This window comes from Amblyomma americanum, chromosome 6, assembly GCF_052857255.1.
Source record: "Amblyomma americanum isolate KBUSLIRL-KWMA chromosome 6, ASM5285725v1, whole genome shotgun sequence".
In the NCBI taxonomy this organism is placed as follows: domain Eukaryota; kingdom Metazoa; phylum Arthropoda; class Arachnida; order Ixodida; family Ixodidae; genus Amblyomma; species Amblyomma americanum.
Genome location: NC_135502.1, coordinates 135,319,672 through 135,331,724, shown reverse-complemented (window position 1 = coordinate 135,331,724; position 12,053 = coordinate 135,319,672).

Sequence of the window (12,053 nt, the reverse complement as noted above, 5' to 3'; positions counted from 1 at the left end):
ATACAGCCGCCCCGCGTGCAAGCAGACCCATTGCCTCCTGCCTTCTCCACCAACCGCCAGGCTGCCACCTCTCATCGTTCCTCTTCTCCGCGGCGCCGTTCCCTATCTCCTACGCGCCGTCGGGCCAGCCCTTCCGCTGCGGAAAACAAATGAGCGCAGTTCCCGAGGCAAGAGCTGCGTCCCCTGGGAACTCTACAAGGCCTCTGCTCTCACCAACAAACGTTATTAATGTTTTTGTCGAAGGTGTTGCAACCTGTGCTCTCGTGGACACCGGAGCTGCTGTCTCAATTATGGACGCGAAATTTTGTCGAAAACTGAAGAAAGTCATGACGCCATTTTCGGGAATTTCTCTTCGCACTGCTACCGCCGAACAGGTCGAGCAGCTCGCAACCTGCACCGCGCGAGTCGTTATTCAAGACGTCTTGTACATCATTCAATTCCTGACCCTCTCCTCTTGCTCCCATGACGTAATTCTAGGATAGGACTTTCTTTCTGAGCACTACGCCGTCGTCGATTGTGCCCGCGCCGAAGTTACTTTCTCTGCCCTGAACAACGCCTACCCGGCCGCATCGTCTCCTGAATATCCGGCCAAAGTACACCTGTCTCACGATGTCGAGCTCCCGGCAAATTCCTCTGTCCTTGTATCCCTCTCGTGCGCCTCACCACGCAACCAACCTGTTGTAACTGTACTCTTTACCCCCTCGGAGTTATTTCTTCGCCGCAAGAACATGCCGCTACCCTTCGCTGTCCTCACGGTGACCTCCGATACGACAGCCATGCTCATCAGCAACCCTCTCTCATCTCCAGTGACCCTGATTCATGGTGAATGCCTTGGGTGCGTCGAACCGGCTGAACTTCTGCAACTTGACGACGACCGAGAAACTGCTCTCCCGCCATCGCTGGACTCTCTTACTCCTGTTCCCCTGTCACCCCCACCGCCCTCTGACATTCTGTATAGCGCCATCGATCAAGATCTCACTTCTCCCTACCGTGACCAGCTGTTCCACCTGTTACACCAATTTCGTTCATCGTTTGACGCGTGCCAGTCTCCCCTCGGGCGTTCTTCACATCTCCACCATACCATCGATACCGGCTCCCATCCACCTCTGCGACAGCGCCCATATCGCGTGTCAGCGACAGAGCGTCGAGTCCTCAACGAGCAAGTGGACGACATGCTCGAACGTGGGATTATACAGCCGTCGCACAGCCCTTGGTCATCCCCGGTTGTGCTGGTTCGAAAGATGGCTCCATAAGGTTCTGTGTGGATTATCGCCGCCTAAACACAATAACTAGGAAAGACGTTTATCCTCTACCACGCACCGATTACGCCCTCGATTGCCTGCAAGGTGCGGAATTCTTTTCGTCCCTGGATCTGCGTTCTGGATACTGGCCAATCCCCATGTCCAAATGCGATCATGAAAAAACTGCTTTCGTCACGCCCGACACACTATACGAATTTAACGTCATGCCATTTGGTCTTTTCAATGCCCCCGCAACATTCGAACGCATGATGGATAACGTCTTGCGCGGCTTGCGCTGGAAGACGTGTCTTTGCTACCTCGACGATATCGTTGTTTTCTCGGCCGACTTCTCCACACATCTGACTCGTCTGTGCCAAGTGTTGACCTGCCTCACCGCCGCCGGCCTGCAACTAAATTTGAAGAAATGGCACTTCGGCGCTCGCCAGCTCACCGTACTCGGCCATGTCGTATCCAAAGCGGGCATCCTTCCGGATCCGGCAAAGCTTCGCGCTGTTGCCGACTTTCCAAAGCCCTCTACTCTCAAAGAACTGCGGAGTTTCATTGGCCTCTGTTCCTACTTTCGACGCTTCATCCAAAATTTCGCTACAATCATTTCGCCTTTGACGCGGCGTCAAGCCCAGAACTCCTTGTCGTCATGGTCCTCTGAGTGCAATGAAGCTTTTGTTACCCTACGTCGACTCCTTACTTCACCTCCCATCCTTCGCCATTACGACCCTAACGTCCCGACAGAAGTACACACGGATGCTAGCGGCGTGAGCATTGGTGCTGTGCTCGCCCAGCGAATACCTGGATTTCCAGAATACGTTGTCGCCTATGCGAGCCGCACGCTATCCAAGGCCGAGATCAATTACTCCGTCACAGAAAAAGAATGCTTGGCCATTTTGTGGGCGATAACCAAATTCCGACCATACCTCTACGGCCACCCCTTCGACGTAGTCACCGATCATCACGCTTTGTGCTGGCTGTCATCGTTGAAGGATCCATCGGGTCGCCTTGGCCGCTGGGCTCTGCGCCTTCAGGAGTACGACATTCGAGTCGTCTATCGCTCTGGCCGTAAGCACCTCAGCGGGAAATCAGTGAGGGCGCTCAACGACGTCATGAACAAGTGCTGGAGGGAAGGGGAACTTCCTCAATCCTGGAAGCACGCGAAGGTTGTCTTCCTTCCGAAACTCGGCAAGAAGCTAGCATTACAGAATCTCAGGCCCATCTCGCTTACATCTTGCATGAGTAAGCTGATGAAGCCTGTGGTCCTCAACCACCTCCAGAACCACATGGACGCGAAGTCTCTTCCCAGACACCATGCTAGGCTTTAGACATCATTTCTCGACCCAGGACACTATGTTTCGCATTTCGGAAGAAGTGCTAACCCCAATCCATAAGAGAACTAGGGCCATTCTGGCTCTTGATCGCCCCAAGGCATTCGACAATGTCGACCACGAGTAAATACTAAACTCTCCGGACTCAATATAGGCGAACGAGTCCATAGCTATATCAAAGCCTTCCTGTCTGACAGGAAAGGCGGAGATACAGATATGGTCTCTGCAATCTTACACCTTCCCCCTAGGTAGTAGAGGAACCCCGCAAACGTCGGTACTCTCGCCTTTCTTCTTTAAAATCATCCTAATCCCGAAGGCTAGAGCTCTCTCGGCCATCCCCAACATCTCACACACTCTGTATGCCGACGATGTAACTGTACGGGTCACGACAGGTAGGGATGGAGAAATGGAGGAGACGTCGCAGGCGGCGGCTGATACCGTCGTCCGCTATGCCGGCAGCGTTGGTCTTCCATGTTCCCCTCAGAAATCAGAGCTCTTGGTGATCAGTGGTTGCCCTTTGCCCAAACGTACTCACCCACCGTTTTTAGTGCATGTAGACAGGGTCCCGGTTCCTGAGGTCGCTACCCTCCGTGTCCTAGGCATGCACATTCAAAACAACGGTAGGAATACCGTCATTCTAAAACTCATTGGCTGCGTCAGCCAGAGAAACAGATTGATCAGGCTTATTGGGAACAAGCACAAGGGTATGAAGGAGGCGGACTTCAGGAGGTTGGTTCAAGCCTTCGTTCTGAGTCATATCGTATACTCTATACCTTAATTACATCTCCACCAATCAGAAAAAGACACGGTAGAGTGCCTGATCAGGCAAACCTACAAATCTGCACTTCATCTCCCAAAGTGTACACCCACTGAGAGACTTCTACAGCTAGGGATACACAATACGATGACGGAACTGGTGGAAGCCCATCGTGTGGCTCAGTACGAGCGCCCATCAAGAATCCCAGCGGGAAGAAGTATACTGCGTGAATTGCAGATCGGATACAAATCCACACACAGTCCCGTAGGCCAGCTCCCCACCGATATACACAAAGCTCAATATCTATCTCAACCCCGAAAACATGCACCCTGAACACCACTCCGCAAGGCAGAAAGCGCGAGGAAAAGCACTACACAAGAACTATTCCCAGCTCCAGGAGACAGTCTACGTCGATGTCGCGGAGTATCCTGACCAGGAAGCGGCTTTCGCGATAGGAATAATCTGCAAGTCTGGCAACCCCCTTGCAGCGGCCACTGTTCAGGTGAAGCACGCGGAGGAGACCGAGCAGGCGGCTATCGCCCTGGCCATCGCCTCAACGGAAGCTGAATATATTCTCAGCGATTTTAAGACAGCCGTGCGAAATTTTGCGAAAATCAGAGTCCACGCTGCCACAACGTCTATTCTTGAGACCGTCCAATCTAGCACCTAGCCGCCAGATTCAATTTATCTGGGTGCCTGCGCTCTCATCCTACCCGGGGAACGAAGCAGCCCACGATTTTGTCCGGCGATTCGTCAGCCGGGCTGTGGCCTTCCCAATCCTGAGGTCGGCCAGGGAGCGCATGGTCACGTATCACGACATAACTATGCACTATCGTAATAATACACTTAAATACTCCCCATAAATCTTTGACCAAACCTCAGCAAGCGGCGGGGAGACAAATCCATACAAACACTTTCCCCAACCCTTATAAAAACTCAGTTATGTACCCAGAAGTGTTCTCGCCCCAGTGTATAAGTTATGTGGTCCCGATAGGGCCGACTAAGCTCATATACTGCATTAATGTCCACGAGACACACCGCCGATGGACCTGCAGGTCTCGAACGGCGAAGAGTGGGAGGTTGCGGTGCTCAGCTCCGACCCGAGAACCCAATTGCGGGCCGTGAGCCTAGCTTTAGAGGTCGCCGAGCGCCAAGGGCTCCTGGCCACATCACGCGACCAGCAGTGAAGCAGGGAAAGAAAAAATCGCGATGGAGACCTCACACGATCTACGCAAGAGTAGCTTTCAATGAATTTTCATGAAAATAAAGTTTTTACCGCCACCATCTATGTCCAGTGTAAAGTTATGTCCGGAGTAAAGTGAACTAACATAATTTTGAGCTGCATTTTTCAGCCCTGAGCCTACAGGTTCCAGTGCGGACAATGAAACCAGCCACCAATGAACCTGGATGTGGTGAAGAACTAGAAGTGAGAGAAATTGTTAGTCAAGAAACAAGACCACGTAGTTATTAACCCAAATAACCAACTTAAATTGTACCTCAAGAAAAATCAACACAAAGTACGTCAAGATTACTAACGAAAGATAATAAAAGCCATTGAGCTTGCAACCCCCCCCCCCTGCTGTGGTTTCGCTAATGGTGGTAGACGCCCCTTTTTTAACTTTTTCCCCTTTTCAGTAATGCAAAATTATTTATAATCTCTTTCCCTTATCTAACTCACTTAAGCCCACTGTGTAGAAAGACGGTCCGGGCAGGGCAATTGTTTTTCGTTACCCCAATCTAACCTCTTTACACTAGTGGAAAAGCTGGCGGCTCTTCACTTTATCCACCATGGGCGCACGAGGCATGCCGGGAAGACAGCACACAGCTAGTGGCTTGTTGACTGTGGTACGCATTGAATTGTTTAGGTTGTTGAGCTTCGTTTCCACCACTATAGTTTTAGTGATGTTTTGTGCTTTTTATGGCTGTGTAGCGAAACTAGGCAACGCACGCAGTTCATTCGAGATCCAAAGCATCCGAAGACGCTTGTGTCGAAGTGAGCAGAGCACAGTGACTGGTGCCTGTTAGGCATTAAGTCTGCTTACCCCTTACTGGAAGCTATTTAGGCCGCAAGCATGGCTTTGCTCCGCGGGAACCAGTGGTACCTGAGCATTGAAAGGCGAAAGAGAACAGGGTTTATTGTGAACTGGGAACTCGGAAGTTTGCTGCCGGGACCACTCTACGCATTTCTCGTAGGAGTCTCGGAGACATTTTAAAAGCGCTAAGTACTCCGATGTCTCGGAGCTCCGCTCTCTTCTCTATCTCGTGCAAATAGGTTTGTTCTGACGCGATATCCATACTTTATCGTCAGTAACGCATGATGTCATGGAATTTTGGTACGCCATCCCCTGCCGTGCTCAAGGATTACTCCTTACCCCTTGACAAGGAGAAGGCGTTCGATTTTCTTCAACAGAAATACATTTACGCAAATCTTGACAATTTTGGCTCGTCGCCTACTTTTTCTTTTTCTTAAGGAGATGTACAATGACATCCGCACATTGTCCCTGAATGGTAGAGGGAGCCTCTTTTTTGTAACTCGTAACGTTCGTCAAAGTTGTTCACTTCGTCCTCTTTAGTTTGTCCTGGAATTGGAGCCCTTTCTCTTGCTATACATCGTCACCCTCGGTAATAGAAGTTTGCCTTATCCAGGTAGCAAGACTGCGTGTCAGAAGACATGCTGATGACACCACACTGTGTCTTGCGGATGAACGGAGGGGGACCAAACCAAAAACAGTTCTCTCTAAAAAACTTTGTTTGGCAGCTCGTTCGGGCTGTGCTGCTGACTCGCGACCGACCGACTAAACGGTGGGGACTTGCGAGCACCAGTGCATGCTTGAACTGCCCACTAACGGAGCGTAATCGCCACGCAACCGTCACCTTTGCGGTAGCGCGTGTCTTCTGGCGCGCGGTGGACATCAAGTAACTCAGGCACACATTCAGTACCCATAACTTTGGGTACCGAATGTGTGCTTGAGTGACTTCATGTTTTTTCACGGCATGGGTCTATACTGAGGTTCACATTCGAGATCCTTCAGAGAAACGTCTTCCAGTTCTGAGATCTGAATTTGACCTTTTCAAACCATGTATGCTGGCGATACGCTCCCAGGAATGAAAAACTTCTTGTGAACTACGCGTCTTGTCACGCCAAGCTTGTGTTTCGGAATTGTAACAGGATGTATTGGTATGGCCGTCAAAAAATCTTGTATTCAATACATCAAATGTTTAGTAGTCTTGCAGTCCAATCCCAGAGATGCAGAGAGGCTGGTTTTCCAGATTTTGTACTCGTGGTTGGGGCAAATAAGGTTCCAAGAGCACTGGAATGTTCAGGACAGCTCAAAGAAAATTTTGACAAGAAAAAAAAATTGCTCGCATGCCTTATGGGCACGCGTTGTCACATCGTTTTAAGATGGTAGGGGCCAAGTTTCGCGTGAAGGTTATTTTTTCTGCTCCTAATAAGCTGGGCATGTTAGGGGCAGCAATTCAGAGAAAGCAGGAAGGCATAAAACGGAAGACTGCCTGCAAGATGAATTATGTCATTCAGTTCATTAATTGCAAGATGGGCGTTGTGCAACAAATTTCATTATCCAGTGGTCTTACATAGTCCAGACAGGCCGTTGCATCAATATAGACTTATGGAGCATGCCAATGCATTGGATTAAAAAGTCATGAACCTGGCAAAACATTGCAGTGCGTGTTAATGCGTGCCATTCTTCTACGACACAAAATTGTTATTTTTTTACAGTGACAAGACTACCAGAGAAGTCGCCGAAGCATTCCATATCAGAAAATCGAATGGATACGTTAGCAAACCTTCTTTAATTTTGTCAGTGAAAGAAAAAAACATTGTTGCACAAAGGGTAGTTGGAAAGGCAGGTACAAAACGTGCGAATATTGTGGCATTTTGGAGTTTTTAACTGAAGATTGATGTATACGCTGTGCGCAAGTGTGCCCATTTTTGTAGGTATAGATCAACATTTTTCTTCAAATAAATCAGTCGTATGTTCAGCGCCGTATTTGTCTCCCCTTTTTCTGGTCCAGTTGTCTACCGCTGTTTGTTTTCTTATCGCCAGGGAGCAGTCCCTAGTCAGAGTCTCATTCCATGCTAGGATGAGAAAATAAAGCCAAAAAAGTGGAATGAGAAAAAGCCTCCTCCTGTTAAGCACAAAACGGCTTAAAAGAATTGAAAACAGAGGGCCCATTCGGCCAAAAGAAAAATTTAAAGTAAAAACCCATTTAGAAAACCATGAGGTCCTACTCAGCGAGAACAGAGGGATGAAAAATCCCCGCTTGAGCTGGTTTTTTCATGAAGTATTTAACGCCAGATGGAGGTGCACAACAACAGAGAGAAAGGGTAAAAAGCAGGAGTAAAAATCCAATGAACATGAAATGAGTCATAAGTACAGGGCGATGACGGGCAGGAGGAGGTTGTGGAGATGAAGAAAACCCAAAGAGAATACAAGAAAGCAAGAGCGGTAGAAAACTGCAGTGGAAAGAAAAGTATACCCCTGCCATTTGTGGGACAAAAGGAACGAAAAGAAAATTGACCCGCCCTTCCCCACTCGCTCACTCTCATAGAGAGAGAAAGAGATACACGCACCCACAAACCCAGCCATAGACTAACGGCCGCAGCACGTGGTCGGCAGAGGGGAGGACACCATTGTGTCCACCTCGTGTGGTCTGAAGGGCCCCCTTGACAGACCAACGAAGCCTCGGCAAAACTATGATGTCGAAAGGCGCCTCTCATCTGCGCCCCCGAACGTAGTTGGGAAGATTAGCGCTGACGATGGATACCACTGTCGCGAATTGATAGCGCATCCCCGACTTTCCGAAGGGGAACGCTATCGCGTTCAGATTCGAACAAGAGAAGAGATCAAACAAAACAAAACGAAGCCGTATTGATAATTTAAAGGAAAGGGGGAAATAATAAACGCATATGTCAACAAGAAAAACACATTCAACAAGCGTACAACACTACAGAAACAAAACTTAATGCGATTAGCTCAGCTAATCCTGGATATACAAAGCGAAAGATGTCGGAGTTCACTGTGTACATCGCCGTTGACGTTGAATACGTTCTAGACGGCGATGGCTTTGAGGAAATAAAGGGCGCATAACTGGCTCCGTGGATATGCGGACGCTTCATTCGTGCTTTTAATACATGTGGCGGTGGTGAGAGAGGGATGTGGCCTGAATGCCTTAGCGCTGGCAGCGTTGTGGCTGACATGCGGCACTGCAGCAATAGCTAGGCCGCAGCGTTCATTTGGTGATCAATCTCTTGCGATTAACCTTTAACTGCGTGCCACCTCCAGGGTGGCAGAGAGGGCGCGCTGTCTATCCAGTGTGCGGAACGCAATCAAAGCAGGCTTTTGCAGTTGGACATCGACTCCGCGCACATGAAAGCGAGTTTAAGGTTTCCACTGACCCACGGAGCCGGTTGTGCGCTGAAAGTGAACGGCCTTCGCAAAGTTGTCAACACCAATGAACTGTAAGAACGCCTTCGACTAACTTGTTTTTTTTTTAGGAAAGGAAATGGCACAGTAACCATCTCACATATCTCGGTGGACACCCGAACCGCGCCGTAGAGGAAGCGATAATGGAGGAAGGGAAAGAAGAGAAAACAGAAAATAATAATAATAATTGGTTTTTGGTGGAAAGGAAATGGCGCAGTATCTGTCTCATATATCGTTGGACACCTGAACCGCGCCGTAAGGGAAGGGATAAAGGAGGGACAGAAAATTAAAAGTTGGATGTTGAGGAACAGCGCGGCGCTGCGTAGCGGCGGAACCCCTGTGGCTCGGTGCTACTAGTGACACATGCGCAGTAGTGACTAGAGAGCGAGAGAGATATCCGTGGCGAGGCGAGCGTTGTGACGTCATGTGCCTCCTCGGAGTACCGCCACGGCGAAATCGCAAGTTCGCGGCCAGTAAAGATTTCAATTTAAAGAAAACAGTTCATCATGTACTGAGCGTCCCAAGTGAAGCCGGGATGCCTTACAGAGCAGGGCGAACACGGGTCGATGAAGTGCGATCCGTCGCTGGAGATGCGTCGAAGGAAGCTGAGGAAGGAAGCCAGGTGGTTGTGGCAGCGGATAGGAACACAGGGAGACGCCGCTGGTCTGTCAACAGCCCGAAGAACTTCGCAGCCGCAGGAAAGACAGCCAGGTCCCGTCGACGGCGTCACGAAACGCCATAGGCATAAAGCAGGCTATCCAAGAGTGCCTTTCGGAAACACGGAGCCACAGTCCATCGGCTGCCACCACCACACTTGCAAAGAACGCAGGAGGCTTACGTCGGTGATCCAAGAGTGGTCACGGCAGCACGGACCCAACGTCCGACGGCTGCCACCTCCTTGCTTGAATAACCCGATCTCCTCTGCGCTGCCTTCCTTTACAACTCGGTTTTCTGATACGTCAGCTCTCCGCTTCTCGTGCTCACCACACTCTTTGTCGCCATCGCCTCGCACACGCGCACCGCTGGGCTCGCACGCGCAGCGCTCCGCTGTACAACGCACCACTGTCGACGCATCGCATTCAGAAATCCTCCGAGGATCTTTTGTGCACCTCACATATGCCCCTCTTTCGAAAAAGTTTTTTTCGAAAAACTGCCGTTGGTGCAAACACTTATGGTCATGTGGTAAACAGACAAGTTAAACGCTGCCGAAGTCGGCGAAGGCACTTTAAACAGTGACATATGGAGGCACATGGCAACGCGCAATAAGGAAACATGGGCCAAATATTATACATCTAGAAATAGGGAATATAAAAATCATGCAGAACTTCAGACACAAATTTTAAACACACCTTTACTGTAAAGGTGAGCATGTACACACTCAACAACGCATAACCGGAGAACGAAAGAAAACAACCCACAGGCACTAACTACACCATGCGATTGCACAGGTCACCATTGCAAACTAACCAGACTGTACATTGGTCATAACCCTCCGGTAATTTACAAACGGCTAATGCTATCGGCGCCTACGTTTACGGAGCCCTTGATGTACTCTACCTGAAAGGTATAATCTTGTAATGTTAGGCTCCAACGCAGTACCCTGCGGTTCAAGCGCTTTGCCTTTGTTAAATATTGCAAGGGTTGGTGGTCAGTCTGAATGATTAAGAACGTCCCGTACAAGAATATGTGGAATTTCGCAACAGGCCAGACTATCGCCAAACACTCGCGTTCAATCGCTGAGTAGCGATATTCGCGAGGTAACAACAGTCGACTCGCATACAATACCGGGTGGAGGATTCCATCATGCTCCCGCAGGAGAACGGCGCTAACGATGACCTCGGAAGCATCTGTGCGAAGCACGAACTGCTTACTGAGAATTGGAGTTATTAATACGGGCCTGGAAGTTAACGCGTTCTTGAGCTCTTCAAAAGCGGTTTGCAGCTGTGGTGTCCAAGAGACAAGGTTGCGTTCATTTTTGCGTGTCAACTCTACGAGCGGTTGGACTTTGTCGGCATAGCCAGGGATGAAATCGCGATAGTATCCGGCAAGCCCTAAGGAACGGACTTCCTTCTTCGTCTTTGAAAGCGGTACGTTGACAAGGTTTTCCATCAATATTTCCGACGGTCGGGTGGTCCCTTCTCCAAGCTGGTGTCAAAGAATGGAGATGCTAGTGGCTCCGATTTCACTCTCCTGCGGCTTGATCGTGAGGGCGGACTCGGGCACTCTGCTAAATAGCCTGTTAAAAGTCCAAAAGATGTTCTTCCCAGGTACAGGCCTCTACGAGAACATCGTCGATGTAATGATCGACATTGTCCATGCCTTGTAATAGAATGCGCATGAGTCGCGTAAAGATAGCCGATGCTGTCTTAATGCCGAAGGGCATATAGACGAACTGATAGTGACCGGATTGGGTAGAGAACGCTGTTTTTGGTCTCGAATCTTCCTCCACGGGTACTTGTCAGTACCCTTTAGCAAGGTCAGATTTTGAAAAGTACACCTTGGTTCCAACCTCGGTAAATATTACGTCTGCCCTTGGAATGGGCTCTGCATCAGACACAAGAACATCATTGATGCGTTCAAAGTCGACGCAAGACCGATAGGTTATCTCTTTTTTTTAGTCAGAACGAGAGGGCCGTTGTATGGAGATTTGGAATGCTCAATGACCTCTAATTTTATCATCTCGTCTATCCCCTTTTCGGCCACGTCCTTCATGGCAAAAGGCAACAGGTATAGCAGGGTATTCACGACTTCAGAAGTCGAGAGCCTGAGTTGACACTTCACTAGATTAGACTACCCGGGAATCTCGGAAAAGATGTCTGCATACGTGTCAAGTAATCTTCGAATCTCCCGCTGTTTGCAGTCATCGAGTATGGCGTTCTGCACGGCTTCAATTCCTTTACCGTGTCCGTGCTAAGCGCAGGCAGTTGTTCTTCGGAGTCACCTTCTTCGATTACGACGAATGATGACGCCTGCGCGGTCTGTTCGAGCGCACGCTCTTCCCAACGTTTTCGCATATTGATGTGGAATAGCTTCTTAGTGTGGCACAAGTCGATTCAATAATCCTCGTCGTTCTTTTCGCCAGAAACCACGAATGGACCTTTCCACTGCATCAAGAGATTATTGTGCCCACTAGGCAAAAGAATGAGGGCACGATCACCAACACTTAACTACCGCTTCTTGCTGTTCCTGCCACACTATCCCTTCTGAGACCGTTGGGCACGCAACAGATTTTGAAGTGGCGCTCCCTCGAGACGCTCTCTTAGATCGAGAA